This window comes from Anticarsia gemmatalis, chromosome 9, assembly GCF_050436995.1.
Source record: "Anticarsia gemmatalis isolate Benzon Research Colony breed Stoneville strain chromosome 9, ilAntGemm2 primary, whole genome shotgun sequence".
Lineage (NCBI taxonomy): Eukaryota > Metazoa > Arthropoda > Insecta > Lepidoptera > Erebidae > Anticarsia > Anticarsia gemmatalis.
In genome coordinates, this window is record NC_134753.1 from 2,502,843 (window position 1) to 2,516,496 (window position 13,654).

Here is a 13,654-nt window from a genome sequence, read left to right on the forward strand (position 1 = left end):
TGTGAGCAAAAGAAAACAAAAATCTTAATTAATGATAAATTCTTAAAACCTACCTACAAACTACCGTCTAAGTCCATACTTGTTAATACTTGTTATTTAGGGCTTGTTGAGTGTCGGATTAGCCACGCGATAGACGGAATATTAAATTCGAGTATACACGTAATATGCACATATTGTATGAAAATCCTGTCAAGATTCTATCTGATTGGCTAACCGTCACTTATCCAGAAGCGGCTAAACGGGGACTTGGTGCACATTATAAAACTCTGTCCCTAATTAAAAGGTTCGCCTATATTATTTCCATCATTTTACCATCGCTTCTGCTACATTTTCTAGATGCAAGAGTAGCCAGAAACTGCGTCGTAGGTCCTGGTATCGATTTTATAAACTTATCCTATTTATAGAAGCTGCGCGAGCCTGCAGCGGGGAAGGTCGGAGCGCAACCGAATATGCAATACTTCATACTACCCTAGTATAGGTACTGTATACACGTGTCGAGAGTCAGATTCTAATGAACAAGGTGACTTTGTGAGGAGAAACTAATGAAATTGTATGAAAAAATCTATTGTTTTTACGCTTAGATTATAAAGCTTTTCCAAATTACAGTATTTGTTATTATTAAAAGAATATTTACGATCTAGATTTTGAAATAAGTAATTAAAAATATGCAACAACTAAACAGATACTTATACAAATGGAATAAAACTGTTTTTTTTTTGTATGTTTGGATGCAATAATCTGTAAAACTTCTTGAATTGGAAAATATATGCTTTTGTGTATCATAGGTTTATTATAAGGAAAGCAATCTAGCATCATGTAAGATCCCAGGTTCATAGTCACACTATCTGGATGCAACTCGATGTGAAACACTAGAACAGTTAGTCATAAATAAGGAGATAGAACTTGACTGAAAACTGGAACTGAACAGACCATTTTTCAGCATGGTCAGTGTGCCGGAATAGGCCATGATAGTTTATTTTAGCACACACATTAAATATGGACTCTATCAAAACTAATATTATAACACGAAAGTGTTTGTCTGTCTGCTTTTACGGCTAAACCGCTGAACAAATTTTGATATAAGTAATTTGATAAAATTGTAAAAATTCGGAAGTCCAACAACGGCGACATCTTTTTTATATTTCCACAAGTAGATGTGATAAGGGATGAAAGTAAGAAAACTGCAATTTAGTATAACGATATCCTTAGGAAGTTTAAAGGGAGCATTAAAAGAGGAACTTTGGAAACAACCCCTCCTGAAGAGCATAAAATTCCACGCGGGCCGTGCCGCGGGCGAAAGGCTAGTATACCATAAATACATAACAGCCACGCTTCAATTAATTGATTGACATCAGCATACAGTCCGCTCTACAAACTTTGGAAACAGAACACATCGCGCAGGCGTTTTACCCTACAAAAAAAAAAACGTTAAAATCAGTGATACGACTCTGCTACAAGTTTGCCACTTCACGTCTATATTTAGAACCGGACTGTGTGTACGTACGTATTGGTATACAGGTCAAATGATGATGCAGTTTTATATGAATCGCAGAAGTACCAGTTTTGGATAGAGTTTCGGGCTTCCGAAAATTATTTTCGCTTTTAGTTATTATGCCAATATTATAATTCCTATTGTTTATATTATTAGGTGTGCGGTAATTTATGTTAAAAAAAATTAAAATAAATTTGAACCCACGTTCTCTCGACTGCAGCAGCAATTGGGTTAACGGTGATTATTATCTTATATTCATTGTAGTTTTAAGAGATATTCGCTAAGGAACGTTTTTGGCAACACTTAAGGATCTATGTCAATATCAATACCTCAAAATATGTATCACTTTCATATTTTCAGGCATGATTGTAGTAACTTAGTCGGCACCCAGATGGTCAGAAGCATTGCAATGAGATTGCACAATTAAACTAATTAACTACCGCATAAGGATCCTATAATTGTGGCTGTTAGCTGTGAGAAATAAATAAATATGTTTCACAATCATATTGAACTTCACTTTGTCTAGAGGCGGTTTTTAATATAAGTGCAGTTAGTTAATATATTATGCCCACTTGCCCAGATTTCCTATTATCACAAAACAGTAAAAGCCGAAAGAAATATAAAAAAACACCACGGAAAACTTCATCATAAAAAGCAACTATCTATCAATTTCTAATTAAAACTTCTGCGAGTGTTTCGCGCATGTGTATTGGCTGTTACCATCCTGTGCCGTCCTGCACAAAGGGTAGACACTTATTTCTGTACCTGAATGTCAAGCCGACTGTTGACACTGCACTCCCGATATTGCGCTCTCCTACATTAATACGAAATAAAAATTGGGAAGTTTCATTCGTATTGGCGTAATGGCCTGTTAATTATAATAAATACCTTAATGCTGCTAATTTTAGTAATACGAAAGCTGGTACGGATGGACAATTTTTTACTATTTACTGCCCCACTTCTGGGCAAGGGTCTCCGGTCTCCTCTCTAACGATGGGTTAGGCCTTGAGTAAACCACATTTACAAGACGCGTGGTGGGGACTTCCAAGACATAAGACAACCTGTGCACAAAGGGTAGACACTTATTTCTGTAGCTGAATGTCAAGCCGACTGTTGACACTGCACTCCCGATATTTGCGCCGCTCTCCTACATAAATACTGATCAAAAATTGGGAAATTTGATTTTTTTTTATAGAGTTTTCTTTGTTTCGTTGGAAGTGATAATGAAGGGCCTGTTAATTATAATAAATACTTTAATGCTGCTAATTTTATTAATACGAAAACTTGTTCAATTATTGGTCAATTTTTATTTAGTGTTCACTGCCCCCTGTTGGGCAAGGGTCTACCACCAGGTTGGGGACTTCGCATGGACTAATTATAATATCATTTTTCACGTTTGATCTGTAGCATGCTTTTTAATGTCATAATATATGTCATAGGGTTACACAGGGTTCTCTTTTACTGAGTTTACGTCAGTGTCCCACTGCTTTTATCCCTGGAGGATCAATCCACGCAAAAGACGTCCCGGACAGAATCTAGAATCTTTATAAAATTGATTGCATTTCTTTAATTACAATGCCTGTTTTCCTATGAATTATCAAGCTAAGGACGAGAGTTAAACACCTACCTTTCTCGATCTCAATTTTGCGATCGCTCCTCGACTTTTCATTGTATCTTTTGCTTTACTTACTTTTAAGCACGTGGTAGTAGAGCAGTAATATACAGGAGATTGCGGACCGTTGTTTGGTCTAACAAAGAGATTATTGGCACTGGCCACCTCGGAGCATCAGGCACCTTCATGAGGCAACCCACGCGGTCGTAAAACTCCCAGCCGTGAAGGGTATGTCGGAGTACCCGCAAGTGAATGCCAGCAAGTTGTCGCCCCGTGGTGCTACATTGTATCGCATTGTACACGCTTGCAACAATGTTAAATAGTTTATTGTTTGTGATTATACTGTCAAACGCGATAGATGAGAAATTGAACGTATTTTAAGGGCGCTTTTTCGCGTTATTGATTTAGATGGTGATTTTTCCATTATTGAAGTCTTATTAGGTCGGGGTAAAAGTCTTTTCGCATTATAGTATGTATGAACTTGTAATAAAATGTCTTTGGGTTCAAGAATCACAAATGAGTACACGGTTCATTAGGTTTCTTTCAGTGAGTGAGTGAGGTACCCAAATAGTGGCTTTTTTTGTGTAGATAAAAGATTTTATTACAAATTCATACATACTATAATGCGAAAAGACTATTTCCCCGACTTAATATTTTAGACTAGCTGACCCGCGCAACTTCGCTTGCGTCACGTAAGAGAGAAAGGGTCATAATTTTCCCCGTTTTTGTAACATTTTTCGTTACTACTCCGCTCCTTATGGTCGTAGCGTGATGATATATAGTCTATAGCCTTCCTCAATAAATGGGCTATCTAATAGTGAAAGAATCTAATAGTGAAAGAATTTTTCAAATCGGACCAGTAGTTCCTGAGATTAACGCGTTCAAACAAACAAACAAACAAACTCTTCAGCTTTATAATATTAGTATAGATTGTTTGTTAATGCACATTTTAATTAGTTTTGATTTACTTGTCCAAAACTTTTACTTCAGTAGTTCGATTGTGTTATAATTTTGTCACATTTGTCTCTGAAAAAATCTTCAAAAGTATCGTTTCTTTAAATTTATTGTACGTTAGCAAAGTCTTAATAAAGTATAGAACATCCGGAGCGGGATATTACAGTGATAAATATTTATGTATGAAAGAATTCCACGTCGGCTGACAGACGGTCTATCTAATAGTGTCCAAGGTCAGTCCCCAGACCAACGAACTAGCTAGGAATTTAACTGAATCACCTACTGAGAAGGATGGAATATATTTACGAGGTATTATAAAAAGGATTGAGGAAAAGAGATACATAGTTTTAGTGTGCTCGTGGCTTAGTTAACAATCGCGCGGATCGATCTCTGAAGTTAAGCTACGCTTGTCGAGGTTGTTTTATTGATGGGTGACCATCTTATACATATCGAGGTCCTCCATGTTTCGGAAGGTACGTTAAATTGTGGGTGCCGGTTGTAATTTTCAAAGATCTTTGACAGTCGTTAACACTAGTCAGAAGCTTGAAAGTCTGCAACTAGTCTTATCAAAGGGTATCATGTTATAACCCAGGTAACTGGGTTGTGGAGGTCAGACAGGCAGTCGCTCCATGTAAAATACTGATATGCAGCTGCATCCGGTAAGACTGGAAGCCGACTTTAACATAGTTTGGAAGTAAAGCTAGGCTTATATCTATACTAATATTTTAAAGCTGAAGAGTTTGTTTGTTTGATTGTTTGTTTGAACGCGCTAATCTCAGGAACTACTGGTCCGATTTGAAAAATTCTTTCAGTGTTAGATAGCTCATTTACGGCCAATAGGAGCAGAGTACCAATAAAAAATGTTACAAAATCGGGGAAATTTATGACCCATTCTCTTTTATTTGAAGCGAAGTTGCGCGGGTCAGCTAGTTTAGGTATAAAACGGATTAAGGAAAAGAGGTGCATAGTTGCAAACACCGCGCGGGTTCTAAGAAATTACAATTAATTTATCAAGGTCTGATTCAATTTAAGTTATAACCTAAAATCGTTAAATTGTGTGATGAGTAAACGATGATTAAAACGCAGGTGATACAAATTCTGATAAGTTGATTACTGAAAATCACGTGAAACAAATTAAACCTAAATAAAGTGATTTTTTTATGTGTACGAATCCATTACAGTTTTCATGTTTACACCAGAAATAATTTGGCTCTGTACATAATGCTACATTAACAACATTCTGAAAATAAGGTAATAATAATAATAAATATCATTGGACAACTCACACACGGTCATTTGATCCCAAACTAAGCAGAGCTTTTACTATGGTAACCAAATAACTGATAAACATACTTATATACTTCTAAATACAGACTTATATAGATACATTAACATCCAGGCCCAGAACAAATACTCGTGCTCATCACACAAAGAATGGTCCCGGGTGGGATTCGAACCCACCACACGCGGCGCTTTGGTTATTGCGGCGAGGTGAGGACCACTTTAACCACTGCGCCAAACGTGTAGTTATGGTAGGTATATTAGAAAGGTTTTTATAGAGGAGAACTTGTAGTTGAACTAAATTTATTTTAGGGTGCCTCGTCCGATCTCCCCCTAATTCGAACTCAAATTTACTAAGGGCGTTTCTCTGATCCCATCATAAAACGATTTCTCTAAACATGTCTAACTTGAAGACTGTTGATTTAATTTGAAAGGCGTTACTAAGACTAATGTTAATGCTGGGTTACGTAGATTCTCTCCGAAATACCATTTTGATAGCTGTCTATATCTATAAAATAAATTGTATACCTACCTAAGACAATATTATGTTATATCAAATTGCAAAACAACAAACGATAATATTTACAATATCTAAAAACATTGGCGTACTCTATGTAGTATATGCGATTCTTATCATAATCTGCAATCAGTTCATAATCACAAGATATGAAAGTCTTTAAGTGTTGTCGTCAGACGCCAAAGTCCAATTCGTGTGTTAAAAATATATTATTGTCATCATCATATAAACGTAATTTAGTGTCACTTGTCATCAAAGTTATTGAACGTTTATTATTAATAAATTAAATCTTGATAACCGAGTTTGAATCGTTTATAAAACATTCAAATGTTAAGTTTTATTCTTTTTTTTATGAGCACCTAAGCAGTGATAGCCAAGTGGTTTAAAATGCACCTCCCACGCAAGTGATCGAGGGTTTGTACCCAAGGCAACACAATAATAATTTTTCGAAGTTATATGTGTCACTTGTTCCAACGGTGAAGGAAAACTTTGTAATGCAACCTTTCATATCTGAGTGTTCTTTAGAACAGTTCTTGGAGGTATGCAAAGTCCCCAACCCGCACTTAGCCAGCGTGGTGGACTCAAGGCCTAACTCCTCCCTCATTACGGGAGTAGATCCTTGCCCAACAGTGGGACATGAATAGGTTTCATTTATTTATTTATTTATGTATGAGGTTCGTTTTGCTAAAAATAGATTAATATATTATTGTAATCAATTCTTAATTCGTCATCTATAACCTGAATCAACCCACGCCTTTGCCTGGCTATGTGTAGGTGTCATTTTTTATCTGATAGATTATCGTTGCTGCTATAAATAGAGACTTCTCCGCATTTTATCTTGATTTTTATAAAATTTCGCTTTTTCAGAACGAATTCGTAGATATCCTTTTTGTGGTTGGCCGTTCTTTTGGCTACAAAATAACGTCTAAATCGTGACAATTTCTAAAAATATAAATAAAAATTAGCTGAATGAATGAATAGAATGAAAACCGTAGCTCAATTCTCTACCAGTATCGACTACTGACAATACATTTTGAACGTCAAACTCTCGATACTCGACAGTACAGACTATACAGAATTGCGCTACCGAATGAAGTGAATAAGTTGGTTCCTAATCTAACGATTTCACTGCTAATATTTTTTGCGTCTTTGCTCTAAATCAAAATACAGGTTTGACGGTATCTTATCAAACTTTTACTGAATATATACTGGAGCACGTGTATGTAGATAATATGCAAAATTCTAAGCAAAGTTCAACGGCCGATGCTAAAAATAAATTTGAAAACGCGTCACCATCCCGTTCGTTGGTATAAAAAATTGCGAGCGAGCATTCTGAACCGATTTGCCTGATGTAAACAGCTAAGCAGTAGTGTATCGCGTGAGTCTGTGTGCTAGTTATTTCATATTTATGTTATTAATTATTATTGAGTTTTCTTTTATTATTAGATTGATGACCGTAACGAGGAATGCAGGTTTCGTTATTGTTAATTTAATGAAGATTTTTTAAAGTTTTTCTATGGATTCTTTCCACCTCTCTCGACTGCAGCAGAACTGTATAAAAAATATATGAATGCTATTGAGGACCTGGTCTCGACCAGCATTTCATGGCTCCCGGAGATTACTATAGCTAGTAAAAAAGTCTGCTTCAGGCGGTAGGTACACTATTTTTGCATCATTAAAGTCAGACATCATCAAAGTCTAATACATACTTTTGATTGCCAAGTTTCTTACCAAATCTGCCTTGAAAGTCATCTTGCCATCTTGTAATTCAAATGTGGGCCTGTGTAACCTCTCAACCATGGGGCTGTTCTTTATCTTCATGATTTCTGTTCCTCGCGAGTGGTAATCTCATAACTTTGACACATTCGCCTCATATGATTAGAATCTTACATACTATCTCGGTTTCCTGATCCTCGTTAGCTTATATCTTAGCAAATGAATGTTCATGTAAATTCCGTTATAATCGATTCTTCTATACTGTTTATTTACTTTTTTCCTTAATCTGTTTGAGTGTCCAACTGCTGGGCAAAGGCGGCGGCAAGATCCGGCCAGTCCTTTTCAAATGCGTGCAAGTCATCCCTCCATCTCCATTTGGGTCTCTCGCATCTGCGTTAACCATCCTCAGGAATAATATTACTAATGGGAAAATATAGATGCTTGGATATTTGGATTTGATTTTACTTATTCGTGTCAAAACTATTGGATAGTATTTATCAATTAGTATATCTAGATCTACAAATAGTTTACAACCCGAATGAACACATAGAACTCTTTTTACCCCGAAAAATCCTTTTACACGAACAAATTCGCAGGCTATTTTCTTCAGATTTTTCATAAGTGTAATCTATGTAACAAAGACAGCCGTCTATATTACTAAACATTGTAAGTAGGTCATCAATGTGAGTCATCTACACCTACTAGTACTGGGCGTGATGTGCCGATGTGCCAACTTTCCCACTATTGTCCGTATCTGTGCCGCTATCGGAGTTTGGGGAAGTCCTATCGATTGTTTAAAATAACTGTCTGTACAGGAAAATGAAATTGTATGCAATATGACCTCCGTGGCACAGTGGTTAAGGTAGTCGCCTCACCATTACTATAGTGTCGGGATGACGTGGGTTCGATTCCCATACGCGACAATTTTGTTCGTGCCATCCATAAATAGTTGTTTCGTCTCTGGTTGTACTTTGTGTCCGTTGTTTGTATGTTTGTAAAAGTCCCCGCGACACAAGAGGCTTGCTTCACCGCACATTATATCATAGTTGCTAAATTACTAATTTATGACTAATCCAGCTCAATTAACTAAAATAGGGCTAGTTAAACTTATTTTCTAGTTAATCCTTAGGGTAAATTCAACTGTTTTGTTATTGTTTGTTATGTAACACTTTAATTGATTACATAGCAAATCCATTTAGTTTGCACTTTAGAAAATTGCACGATCAACTGTATGTCCACGCGTTTTTGTGTTGTGAGATTTATTATTTCAAACATACTTTTGTCGTTAGTTCGTCCAACGTCTGTGAAAAATTGATTTGGGACTTGATCAGAACAAAAGATGTTAAAATCATCGAATTATTTTAATTCCTTAAACTGAGCAGTATGAAATCGTCGTAATATGAATTGATAACTTAGATAACCATTCTCATTTTAGGTATAAAAGCAACCTTCGCGGATGCCTCTGTGTTGTCTGTCCAGTCGTGGAAACGTCTACTAAACCCGAGGTTCTCGGGTTCGATTTCAGGTTCGTGCAAAGTACTACTGTACTTTCGTACCCTTTTTTACGCACCTGTGTATACTTTTAGGTACAGTTAACCTAATAGTTAAAGTTAGGGACATTTAGAAAAGAAAAGGAATCTTTCCTAAAGCAAGAAATCATGGGCGAAGCTAGTAACAGGTTAAATAAATTGAAAACTGAAGCTGAAAGCCGCCAAGGCCTTGACAAATTAAATGATAGCAAGAAACTTTACACTGTTGTCAACTAAAACCCAATTAACAAGGCTGTCTGTAAACGACAAACTTGTTCTATAATAATTTAGTTTCAGTATAAAGAGAATAGTAAATCAATAGTAGACTTAGAAACAGCTGTTACTACATACGTCTTGAATACTTACAGATAGATACTGAAATTATCACACAGTACATCGATCGCTTAATACAACCTCTGATACTATGAAGAAAGTAAATAAACATATTATGTAGAAATCATGAAATCAATACGCTGTGTGTTCCTGAAAACAAATCTTACAGAAATGTAGAGTTTTAACTTGGCATAGCATAAGACTGCAGTACATAAACTAGGAGCTTAAGCCTTGGAGAGATGATGGAGAGGTCTCGGATTCGAATACTGGTCATGCAAATTCCTAACCTTATTGTCCAGAAATTATTAGTGAAGTTAGGAAGTAGAGATTGTAGACTTCCGTGCCTTGAAGAAAACGTAAAGCTGACGGTCCTGCGCCTAACCTTGTACTGGTCATGTCGTTAATCCGCCCTACTAGGCTTATCTACAGCAGTGCTTTTTGATCTTAACCAACCCTCAAAGAAGAAGACGCAAAATGAGCAATTTAAATAAAAAAAAAGAGTAATCAAATCCACAATGATCCACAACTCATGGTGAGCACACACAGTTAGCAGTGCGATGACGTCACGAGCGCGCGTGTAACCTAGATCGAGAGGCAGCGGACGATAGCCTAGAAACGATCTGAAATACCTATCTGTTACTATACACGAACACTAGCGTTATGGCGAGGGTCATGGGCACCTTGGCTTTCAAGTTTAACAGGTTACAAGGAGTTATATGAGATTGAGAACACCAACTAAGTAAATAAGTATTACTCTAATTATGTGATACTAGCTGCTCACCGCGACTTCTAGCGAAATATTTCCTAAGGTTCTTATGTGTTAATCCTGTACCTCGATTCTCTATCACTATCGGCTACCGACAATCGGCTAGCTATCGAAATATTTGTTAGTTATCTACAACCAGTCATCATCATATTTGAATCAGCCTAGTCTTTCTTACAACAATGCCGGAGTCGGCTTCCAGTTTAAATTCAGCTGAAAATCATCATATTTGAGCTCATTTACTCTAAACTTCAGCTGAAAACTTCCTATCGAATTACTTGATCTATTGGTGAACATCGTATAAAAAATAGTTTAGTAGTTCACACTGTATATCGTACAAATACGTACAGAAACGTATAGGCAGTATAAACTAATTTTTATTATTGGTACTAGTTAATGACGAGTGACCTAGATTTTCTATTTCTTTGAATCTTTACAGTCTAAATACTCAGAATTTTGGTAAGTTAAGAAATTTTGCATGCAGGCATATTGATCTAGACCAGTGGTTCCCAACCGGTGGTCCGCGGACCACCAATGGTCCGTGAAAGTCAAAATGTGGTCCGACAATGACTTTAAATTTTAAAATTTTCAGGATGATTATTACACTTTATCTTTAACATACTAACATAGTGATCCCTGCTAATAAGAATAATACAAAGTGGTCCCGGGCTAAGAATAGGTTGGGAACCTCTGATCTAGACCGACTCCTATTTTGTGCATACACGTGTCACCAATATAGCAGTTAGTAAAAAAGGAAGCTGTTATATACCAAGTACATAACAATATTAATGAAAGGTGAGTGCCGTTACTACGAGGTCGTAGTCATTCAAAATAAACAAAGGCATACACGTGTCGAAATAATCAAATATTTAGACCGAATCATCACGCGATGACGATCTGTCAACTTATTTGGGATGTAATTTGCACTATGTATTACAGTTAGGTAAGTAGTTGAAAGTTGTAAATTGATAACAAATATTTTCCTTATAAAATGGTAATGAAAGCACGATATCTTAGGGTTTCTTTTCATCTTTAATGACACTGTATGAAAGTCGTAACATAATAGGTACCTAACCTGTTACTGTCCCATTGCAGGGCGAACGTGAATCCCAGCATGAGAAAGGAACTGGGCCTTGAGTCCACCATGTTGGAAAAATGCAGGTTGGGAACTTTGCATCCCTTCAAGAACTGTTTTAATAAACTATCAGGCAACCAAGGGTTTATTACCATATTCTTCTTCACTGTTATAACAAATAATAATGATTTCTAAGAAATTAAATAAGTATATAACTCAATCTTATTCAGTTAAATTTTCTCGGAAGCTCCATTCTTAATGTCAACCTACTGCGACCTCAATCGCTATTCAAACAAACCATTTAGCAAAGTCAATGTCCTGTACATACAGTTATGTAACCAAACTACGTCACAATGTACACAAACAAATACATTATGTAGAAATTCAAACAATATTATATATTACTCTATATATTACCGTAAATCTAATTAGATCTTTCATTATGGTTCGTCTATTTTTCGCGCGTTTTTTTACGTCAGTCGCCGCCATATTGAGAAAATGGCGTCGTGTTGAATGCTGATACACAAAAATGCTCTTGTCTTTATATTGTCTCCCAATGTAAGAGAATCTGTGTTTTTTCAAATCCAGATTTCGTTGTATACAGCTTTTATAACAGTAATTGTGCCTAATATTGATCTCTCCAGAAAAATATAGGTTATTATTTCAAAAAACCTTAGGTGTTTCAGGATTACACAGATTGTCAATGAGGGGTGGGACTCGCGTTTTATTATACTTACTCACAGAGGTAAAATGTAACCTGTCACTTGTCACATTAGTTTTTTTAATGTCATATATGCTACGTAATATTATGAATACTCAGGGTATGTACAAGTAATGGTTATCAGTAGCTCGATTCTCTACCACTATCGACTACCGACAACCGGCTAGTCATCGAGAAATATTAACCTCTCGAGCGCCCCACGTCAAAATTCAAATATACCGTTAAGCGTCCAGGCCAAAAATGGCGCGCGAAATTGAATTGGCGGTTGGCGTTTAAGCGCCGATTCCGTCATATTTTGATACTAACACCCTAGTCATACCTTATATATTTGAAATCTACATAAAATTTGCTATATATTAAAACAATAAACCACAAATAATATTTGATAGTGGTGGTACAATAGTCGGTTTAATCTGAATATTGTGTGCTTTAGGCATGTGTTTGAAGAAAGTCTAAAAAATATTTTTAGGCATAAAAAATAATATGACGGAAGGTCTTATCGTGTAGTTAATGAATAATGACATTAAAATCCAACTGTAAAATATACTCAAATCTTTAAAATTAGTTAAAAAAAGTATTTACAATATTGGTCATAAAGGAACATGTCGTTGGGTCAGATGTTGTTTAAGGTGCTCTCTGGCCTATATCAACCTCTTATTCAAGTGTGTGCATTAGATCGTCGTCTTGTTTCATCAGCTTCAATGTCAAATATGTTTGAAAGGGATAAACATAGTTTTAGCATTTAAATTCTACGTTTTTTTAATGTAAGATCGTTTTGCCGTACCACGGTGGCGGGACGCTTGACGGGGGTAGCACATTCAACCGTGACACGGTGGCCGGGCGCTTGAGAGGTTATATGAAAATTTGATCCACGCCTCTAACGGACGTCGTGGGAACTATTTTGGCAGTACATTTTAAATGTCAAACTTTCGTTATTCGACAGTGCCGACTGCAATTAATCGTGCTACAGCATCGCATACATCGCCGCTCGGATTACAGAGGCAGTCAACTGTTTACTACTAGGTATGTAAACATGAAACAAACAAGTTTTTATGAAGTTCTACGCAGAAGCCCAGAGCTGGGACACGCACTGTTTACTTATCAATAAATATCTTGCATATATGAAGACATACTTGACTACACATATGTACACGTATACATTGATTAGAGCAGGAGACGATACTTAGATTCAACAGACATCTCCTTAGATTTAAAACATGCACATTGCTTGATATAGGTACCGTAAGACGACTTAAACAATTTTGTTTATATGGAACGATTTTTAGGTCTACTTAGAAACAAATGCCGGTCATGACGGCAAGAGCTCTATTGCGCTTCGATCGGCCGATTAGTGTTCCACCAGTCAACCGAGAGTCCTTCGCACTGGGTCTACATTAAATTTTCTTTCTGAAACTTCTACTTGTGTTCAAGTCGTTTGGTGACACCTACATAAGTATATCATAATGATAAGGACCACCAAAGTCTCCACTTTTAGCATCTGAGATTCGTATTGAGAGACTGTATCGAATACTGCGCTTGTAGAGCTTATAAATTTGTCACTACTTAGCCGAGGGATAAAATAGTTACCTACATAAGCTTAGTTTTTTATGCTTCTTAATCATCTCTACTGTTTTTTTGCTTTAGAAATATCGTATTTATTT